Source organism: Triticum urartu, chromosome 1A, assembly GCF_056163025.1.
Source record: "Triticum urartu cultivar PI428250 chromosome 1A, HENAU_Tu73, whole genome shotgun sequence".
In the NCBI taxonomy this organism is placed as follows: Eukaryota; Viridiplantae; Streptophyta; class Magnoliopsida; order Poales; family Poaceae; genus Triticum; species Triticum urartu.
In genome coordinates this window covers 384276101-384285660 of record NC_141873.1, presented here as the reverse complement: position 1 = coordinate 384285660, position 9560 = coordinate 384276101, and positions in this window count along the sequence as shown.

Genomic DNA, 9560 nt, shown 5'->3' with positions numbered 1-9560 from the left:
CGCCTCCCATAGGACGCAGACCCCACGCCGCTCTTCCTCTGCCCGCCCACCCACCCCGTTCTTCCGCCGCATAATGAACACAAGCCGCCCATGGTGATGATCGTCAACACCATGGAGGAGGAGCCAATGCTGGCGGTGGTGCGCTCCACCGCGCAACTCGCCTGGGCCGACGCGGGCGCCGAGGTCGCCGACCCGGAGATGGCCCGCCTCTGCGCCGAGGCACAGCAGCACGTCCTCGCCGGCCGCTGGCTCGACATGGCCTCCCTCATGCTCGCCTCCGCCGACCTCCTCCTCCTCTCCCCCAGCGCCCCCGACAAAGGTTAGGCCTCCCCTCCCCTCTCTCTTCTCCGTCCACTGCTTGCTGAATCGCTCCTTGCTTATCCCATGTTGCTGTGTGTAGCCGCAGATCTCGAGTGCGTCCTCACCGTCATCTGCAACCTCGTCACCAAGGTCAGATCCGAGGACGAGGCGCTGGAGATCGCCAAGCTCATCTGCGCCAAGCTCACACACCAGCTCGGCGAGAAGCCCACGCTGCGCCGGATCCGAGCTTCTTCCCCGTCGGCCGCCGCGCGCCTCCCCCCGTCGATCCGCGTCACCCTTGCTGCTCCGACGTCTCCGGCCTCCCCGAGCTCATCATTCGCACCGCGGTGAGCCCCTCAGCCGATCCCCCTGTTTGGCCCCCTCGATCCGTCGTCGTATGTTTCCTGCGCCCGCCGAGGCCGCCATGGCCGAAGCTTCGCGTCCACGCGCGCCCGCATGCCCCTGCCGCCTGCAGCCGTGACCTTGAGCCTATGTATGCCGTGCCGCCTGCTGCAACCTGCTCGCCGACCGTGCCCCGCTCGTGCAGGCGTGCCCCCTCGCTCGCGTACTGTTGCCGCTGCTTCTGCTATTTTCTACTGCCTGCTGCTGCATACTGCTGCTGCTCGCCAGATGCCGCAGCTACTCACTGCTGCTGCTACTCTTGCACTGCTGCTGCTGATGCTACTCGTTATGCTACTGAGTTAGCCAGTTAGGTAGTAGTACATGACAGTGAACGACTGAAAAGTATTTCTGTGTTTGATGCATGGCCTATCTTACTTCATGCTTATACATTCTGTTATGTACCTAACATATATTGGAAGCCTCTGCAGAAGAAGAGCGGGGAGAACATCAAGAACAAGATGCAGCTGGTGATGAAGAGCCACAAGTACACGCTCGGCTACAAGACCGTCCTCAAGATGCTGCGCAGCTCCAAGGGTATGGATCTTTTTGTCACTTTGATTGATTTATCGTTGTGGCTGATCTGCCAGTTCTTTTGTCTGCTGGATCCGAAGGGTAGTACTATAACATACGCTCGGGACCGTGTTAATTCCTGAGATTCGTGATTAGCTTTTGTAGAATGAGGTGGTTAATATCTGTTTTGTGGCTGTTAATTGCTTGTTGTACTTATTTGTGAGATAAGCTGAACTGTGTACATATTTGCTTCACGTGTGTAGTGATACCCGCTGAAGTTTGTAGCACTGAAACTTTTAGTTCATAGAATTGAGACTGAAGTTTACCTCATTGCCTTGCTTTTGCCGTGCCTTAGAGGCGAATGCATTGTCTGGGGCAATTGCATCTTTGTTGGGTAGTCTGGAGTTCAAAACTATTGCAGTAAGATGGATTTTGCTTGCCATTTAGGGAATCTATAGATAGTTTGTCTCTAATTTTCATTTCTACAAATTTATTCCAGTGGTTTGTGCTTTTGTACTGATTTTTACTTTTTTTGTTGTGTTAGAATATTTGACTATAGAATGGGACTGAAATTTGGCTCCTTGGCATCTTTTGCTGCCATGGAGATGAATGCAGTGCCCTAGAATCATTTCAGCCTACCTTTTAACACTTCTCCATGTTTCATTATCTGGGGAGAAATTGGAGGATGAAATATTTTTTGTTATATGATGAAAATATTCTCTATTGTTCTATGAAACTAGTTGCATGGAATCACCTATGCCCCATGATGGCATTGCTATATTCGTTGCATTCATAAGATTACTGTAGTGTTCACCTGTTTACATGAACACTTTTTTAAAATAATTGCTATATTCGTTACATGAATGGATATGTTCGTGGTCGCGCTTGCCATTGCCCTCTCCTCAAGGGCATGTATCATTTTTTAAACTCTGCTATATTTTCCCAAGTCTTTATTATCTTGCCTAGCCTTGTACTGATATGTATTGTTTGCTGCTAATTACCCAATATAGTGCGTGATGTTAAGGATAACCTGAGAACACATGCCTAAGTTTATAAGATATGACATGTGACAGTGCTGCTGCTGTTTGAATGCTTCTACTGCTAGATGCTTGCTTGAATAGGTGTGCACTTGTGCTGGTGGTGGTGCTTCTTGTGCTGCTACTGCTCATTCTTGTGCTGCTAAGAAAATTGAATATAATCATTCTTGTTGGATCATGCAGACATGTATGTGCTGCTAATTCTTGTGCTGCTAACACATTCTTGTACTGCTCATTCTTGTGATGCTTAAGTTTTTTATTGCCTAATTTTATTCATCGTCTCCATAATAAATTCATTTGAATGCCTGCTACATCTCCACTTAAATACTCATAATGCTACTGTCTAGGTTTTATTCAATTGGACTGACTATATATCTCTTGTTAAAACTGTGGTCTTTTGATCTTTTGTTTAAACCTGAGACATCATGCATAACTAGCTCTTCCTTCTCAGTCTAAACCTGAGACCTCTTTTATTCTATATTCAGATCTGACTGATGGCCACGGTGCTGTTTTGCTGTGCTTGATAAACCCGAGACTTCTTTTTATTGTAATATTGAAGTTGTTTGGTTCTGGCCTCAGCAGCAGTACACTCTAATTTTGGTGGCCTTTATGTTCATTCTTTTACAGGAGCTCCAGGCCTATTTTTTGGAGTGTGAAGCCGTGAAGCCAAGTGTGAAGCTGTGAAGCCAAGTGTGAAGCAGTACTTAGCAAAGAGTTTTTGGTTCTGAAGTGTGAAGCCAAGTGTAAATTGTAATATTGTAGAAGTCTAATGTAGTGTTAATGAATTATATCTGTTCTGTCCAATTTGAAATAATGATTATGTATGTTGAAAAGATGTGAAATGGAAACTTGACCAGTGGGACCCAGTTATGAATATAATCTGAGCAATTTTGAAATTTCTGACATGTGGCACCTAAACAGCATACCTGGTCCCATTTCACTAGTGGAAAGAAACAAAAGAAAACTGACAAGTGGGACCTAATTGGATGAGCAGAAGAAAACAAAAGAAAACACACCTGGTCCAAAATGGATTGTAAAAAGGCCCAAATAAGAAACGGAAGCAAAAAGGCCGAAGGCCTAGAAAATAAAAAGGCTACAATGTTGGGCTTGGCCCATGAAGCCGATCAAAAATTTATAGAAAAAATACATTAAAAAGACCGAATTGTTGGGCTAGGCCCATGTAGAAAACTGAATTGGACCGGGCTGAATCTTGTGCCACATCAGCTTGCCACGCTGGATGCCTACGTGGACTGGGGAGGTTGCTAGTGACCAAAACAGAACAATAGGCTTATTTTGGTCATAAATGTTTGCGACCATTCCAGAAGAAAGGTCGCTATAGTCAGTTTACGACGCCCAGCTTTTGACCTTATGTTTTTTGTCACAAAAAGGTCATAAATGGAAATTTGTGACCATTCAGTGACCAATAGTGGTGGTCATAAGTTGACATATTTCTTGTAGTGAGAAGCCGAGCGACGGTGCGGTCCATATCGTCATCACCCATGCCAAGCACTACTATAGAGGCCATGGCACGGGCTCAGCTGTTACCGAGGTTTCCGTCGGCGGCCGAGCAGATGGACGAGTGGCGTGGCACCATCCAGAGTATGCTTGGTTTCACCGAGGTTGGGGGCTCGCAGTGAGCTGGCCCGCCATGGCCACCCCAAGCAACGACGATGGCTCACGTTGCTGGTCGTACGGAAGGGGCCACCCCCACGGTGCAGTCCCTACCACGGCAACCAGTGTGAGCGTGGCAGGATCAAGAACCTGATGACATCTCGTTGGCCAACGGCGAGCCCCGGAAGATAGGCGGAGGGGAGACGCATGCGTCGTCATTGAGCGACGCCGCGACGACCATCGTCAGACCAATGGGTGCGATGGTCCCGACGTTGAGGAGCTTGCGCTCGAGATTGGCGGGTGCCTACCTTTCGAGGTTGGGTGCCCTGCCTTTACTCGTGAGTTGCGGCAAGTCCGTTGGCCGTCTGTTCGCACGTTCAAGCCAGAGATACCCAAGAAATATGATGGGAGGCTAAACCCAGCAGAATTTCTGAGCATCTACACCATCGATGTTCAAGCTACTGGGGGAAGAGATGAGAATGTGTTTGCCAAATACTTCCCTTTGGCACTCAAGTCCAATGTGAGGTCTTGGTTGATGCACCTGCCGGAGAACTCCATTTTTGTCATGGGCTAACCTGTGCCATGAGTTCATTGGTGCCTCCACTAGCGGCCATCAAGAACCAGGGCGGCCCAGCGACTTGCAGCTTCTCCAACAGAAAGAAGGAGAAACTCTCCGGAAGTACTTCCACAGATTTAGCAGAGTCCACAGGAACATCCCGAATATCCATCCAGCAGCTGTGATAGCTGCCTTCCAATCCAATATGCGCAACCGCAGGATTCATTCCAAGATGAACATGCGGTTGCCCAAGATTGTGAAAGAGCTTTACACCTTGGTGGACAAGTGTGCTCCGATGGAGGAAGGAAGGGAACTCCCTGGAGAGGAGGATTGCATCAACGTTGACTCAGAGGATGACGATGAATCCGCCTGTCAGAAGAAGAGTATGAATCGCATCAACAGGTGCAAGGATAAGGCAGTGATGAATGTCGAAGGATCAGGCTCACTTAGTATCGGCAAGAAGGCTAAAGCTGAAGCTCCCGGCAAGGATGTTGCCATGTGCGTTGACTGTCGAGAGGCTGCGACTGCCGAGAAGGCCGGGAAAGGCGATGGGCCGTACTATAAGATCCATCAGACCAAGGGCCACGATCTTTAAGAGTATTATCAGGTTGAGTAGCTTGTCAAGAGGCAGAGAGCAGAATATGAAAAACGTGACAAGGAAAAGGGTCAGAATGCCGCTGGCGGGAAGGGCTGAGGCGGTGAAGCAAATCGCCCTGGCAAACCCTTCCAGAACCAAGGAAAACCCACCAGGGGTCGATAGAAGGAAGTTTGGAATGGTGAGAGTGATGAAGGGGATGAAGAGGAAACCAGCGAGCAGGAATTCCAGAAGGCCACTGACGCCCTATGCATCGATGGGGGTGCATCTCTGCACTCCTCTCACCGCCAACTCAAACGGTGGGCACGTGACGTCAATATCATGGAGCTAGAGGTAGAGGCTCGGAAGCCGCCCAAATGGTCACGCACACCCATCATCTTCGATGAAGAGGACCATCCTGACCGTACAACTACGGTAGGATGTTTGCCATTGTTGGTCTCTCCAACAATTCGCAACCTCAAGGTCACAAAGATGTTGGTTGACGGTGGGGCCGAGTTGAATTTGATTTCCCCAAAGGTCATCAGCAAACTTTAGATAGCAGAGGAAGAGCTAAAGGTCACGGGCATGTTTCAAGGAGTAAATCCTGGCAGGAGTCATACTAAGGGAAAGATCATGTTGCCAGTGACATTTTGGGGAGAACTGAACTATCGGACTAAAAAGATTGTGTTTGATGTGGTCGACCTCCCCTGCCGTACAATGGGATCCTTGGACGCCCAGCCCTGGCTAAATTCATGGCGGCATCCCACTATGCCTACAACACCTTGAAGATGCCTGGGCCGGTAGGAATCATTTCCATTCCATCAGATGAGAAGGACGCAATCATTTGCATGGATAAGATGTATCGGGACGCAGTCGCGGCAGAGCCAGCGGCAACAACAGTTCCTGCCAAGGAGAACAGAGGAAAGAAGAAGGATAGTAGGGACGCCGGCAAGGAATCCAGGAAGCGTGCCTCTTCAGAGTGCGCTGCGCCTGTTGATGACTTGTCGGAGAGTTCCAATAGCAAGAGATCCAAGGTTGCTGCACCACAAGTGAAGAAGGTCCCAGCAGGGCTGGTTGGCGTTGATGGTACCTTCACTATCAACGCCACCCTTGATGACAAATAGGAAAGCACACTCGTTGCCTTCTTGTGGGCGAATGTCGATGTGTTTGCCTGGCAACCATCTAATATCCCTGGTGTTAACAAGGAGGTAATCGAGAACCACCACGCTGTCTGCTCACATGCCCGACCTGTCAAGCAGAAAGTTCAGAAGCAAGCCTTGGAGCGGCAGCAGTTTATTGTAGAGGAGGTTATGAAGCTTGAGGCAGCTGGTTTGATCAGAGGAATGATGCATCCAACATGGTTAGCAAATCCAGTGGTTGTTCGCAAGGTGCTACCTCTTGATCTTGCGTTGGTTTTTCCCTTGAAGAGGAAAGGGTGATACAGCAAAGTAGCATAAGTATTTCCCTCAGTTTTGAGAACCAAGGTATCGATCTAGTAGGAGACAACGCGACAAGCCGCCGAATACCTGCACAAACAAACACCAACTTGCAACCAACGCGACAAAGGGGTTGTCAATCCCTTCACAGTTATTCGCAAAGTGAGATCTGATAGAGATGGATAAACGGTAAAGTAATATTTTTTTGGTATTTTTGGTTTGTGGAACGGAAAGTAAAAGATTGCAAAAGAAAGTAAATAGGAAACTATAATTGTAGATCAGGAACTTATATGATGGAAAATAGACCCGGGGCCATAGGTTTCACTAGAGGCTTTTCTCAAGAAAGGAATTATTACGGTGGGCAAAAAAATTACTGCCGAGCAATTGATAGAAAAGCACAAAGTTATGACGATATCTAAGGAAATGATCATGAATATAGGCATCACGTCCGTGTTAAGTAGACCGAAATGATTCTGCATCTACTACTATTGCTCCACACATCGTTCGACTCCCTCCTGCATCTAGAGTATTAAGTTCATGAAGAACAGAGTAACGCATTAAGTAAGATAACATGATGTAGCGGAATTAACTCAAGCAATATGATGAAAACCCCATCTTGTTATCCCCGATGGCAACAATACAATACGTGCCTTTCTGCCCCTACTGTCACTAGGAAGGGACACCGCAAGATTGAACCCAAAGCTAAGCACTTCTCCCATTGCAAAAAAAAACAATCTAGTTGGCCAAACCAAATCGATAGTTCGAAGAGACTTGCAAAGATATCTAATCATGCATATAAGAATTTAGAGAAGATTCAAATAATATTCATAGATAAGTTGATCATAAATCCACAATTCATCAGATCTTGGCAAACACACCACAAAAGAGTATTACATCGAATAGATCTCCAAGAACATCGAGGAGAAGATGGTATTGAGAATCAAAGAGAGAGAGAGAAGAAGCCATCTAGCTACTAGCTATGGACACGTAGGTCTGCGGTAAACTACTCATGCTTCATCGGAGAGGCAATGGTTTTGATGTAGAAGCCCTCCGTGATCGAATCCCCCTCCGACAGGATGCCCAAAAAGGCCCCAAGATGGGATCTCACGGGTACAGAAGGTTGCAGCAGTGGAAAAGTGGTTTCGTGGCTCCCCGGAAGTTTTTGGGGGTATAAGAGTATATATAGGAGGAAAATCTAGGTCAGGAGGCCACCGAGGGGCCCACAAGGTTGGGGGGCGGGCCCTACCCCCCTTGGCGCACCCTCCACCCTTGTGGCCGCCTCGTGGCTCTTCTAACTTGCACTCTAAGTCTCTTGGGTGTCTTCTGGTCCAAGAAAAATCATCGCGAAAGTTTTATTCCGTTTGGTATTCCTTTTCCGCGAAATTCTAAAACAAGGAAAAAACAAAAACTGGCACTGGGCTCTAGATTAATAGGTTAGACCCAAAAATCATATAAAATAGCATATTAATGCATATAAAACATCCAAAACAGATAATATAATAGCATGGAACAATAAAAAATTATAGATATGTTGAAGACGTATCAAGCATCCCCAAGCTTAATTCCTGCTCGTCGTCGAGTAGGTAAATGATAAAAATAGAATTTTTGATGTGGAATACTACTTAACATATTTATCCATGTAATTCTCTTTATTGCGGCATGAATATGCAGATACGTAAGATTCAAAACAAAAGTTTAATATTGACATAAAAACAATAATACTTCAAGCATACTAACAAATAATTATGTCTTCTCGAAATAACATGGCCAAAGAAAGCTTATCCCAACCAAATCATATAATCTGGCTATGCTCCACCTTCATCACACAAAATAATTAAATCATGCACAACCCCGATGACAAGCCAAGCAATTATTTCATACTTTTGATGTTCTCAAACTTTTTCAACTTTCATGCAATATATGAGCGTGAGCCATCGACATAGCACTATAGGTGGAATAGACGATGGTTGTGGAGAAGACAAAAAAAGGAGATAGACTCACATCAACTAGGCGTATCAACGGGCTATGGAGATGCCCATCAATATATATCAATGTGAGTGAGTAGGATTTGCCATGCAACGGATGCACTAGAGCTATAAGTTTATGAAAGCTCAAAAATAAAACTAAGTGGGTGTGCATCCAACTAGCTTGCTCAAGAAGACCTAGGGCATTTTGAGGAAGCCCATCATTGAAATATAGAAGCCAAGTTCTATAATGAAAATTCCCACTAGTATATGAAAGTGATATCATAGGAGACTCTCTATCATGAAGATCATGGTGCTACTTTGAAGCACAAGTATGGTAAAAGGATAGTAACACTGACCCTTCTCTCTTTTCTCTCATTTTTTTATTTGGGCATTATCTCATTTTTTGGCCTCATTTATTATTATTTTTATATATATTTCCGTCCGGAGTCTCATCCCGACTTGTGGGGGGATCATAGTCTCCATCATCCTTTCCTCACATGGGACAATGCTCTAATAATGAAGATCATCACACTTTTATTTACTCACAGCTCAAAGATTACAACTCGATACTTAGAACAAAATATGACTCTATATGAATGCCTCCGGAGGTGTATCGGGATGTGCAATGAATCATGAGCGACATGTATAATAAATGATGAATGGTGGCTTTGCCACAAATACGATGTCAACTACATGATCATGCAAAGCAATATGACAATGATGATGTATGTCAGAATAAACAGAACGGTGGAAAGTTGCATGGCAATATATCTCGGAATGGCTATGGAAATGCCATAATATGTAGGTATGGTGGCTGTTTTGAGGAAGGATATGTGCTAGGTTTATGGTACGGCGAAAGTTGCGCGGTACTAGAGAGGCTAGCAATGGCGGAAAGGTGAGAGTGCATATAATCCATGGACTCAACATTAGTCATAAAGAACTCACATACTTATTGCAAAAATCTATTAGTCATCGAAACAAAGTACTACGTGCATGCTCCTAGGGGGATAGATTGGTAGGAAAAGACCATCACTCGTCCCCGACCGCCACTCATAAGGAACACAATCAATAAATAAATCATGCTCCGACTTCATCACATAACGGTTCACCATACGTGCATGCTACGGGACTCACAAACCTTAACATAAGTATTTCTCAAATTGACAA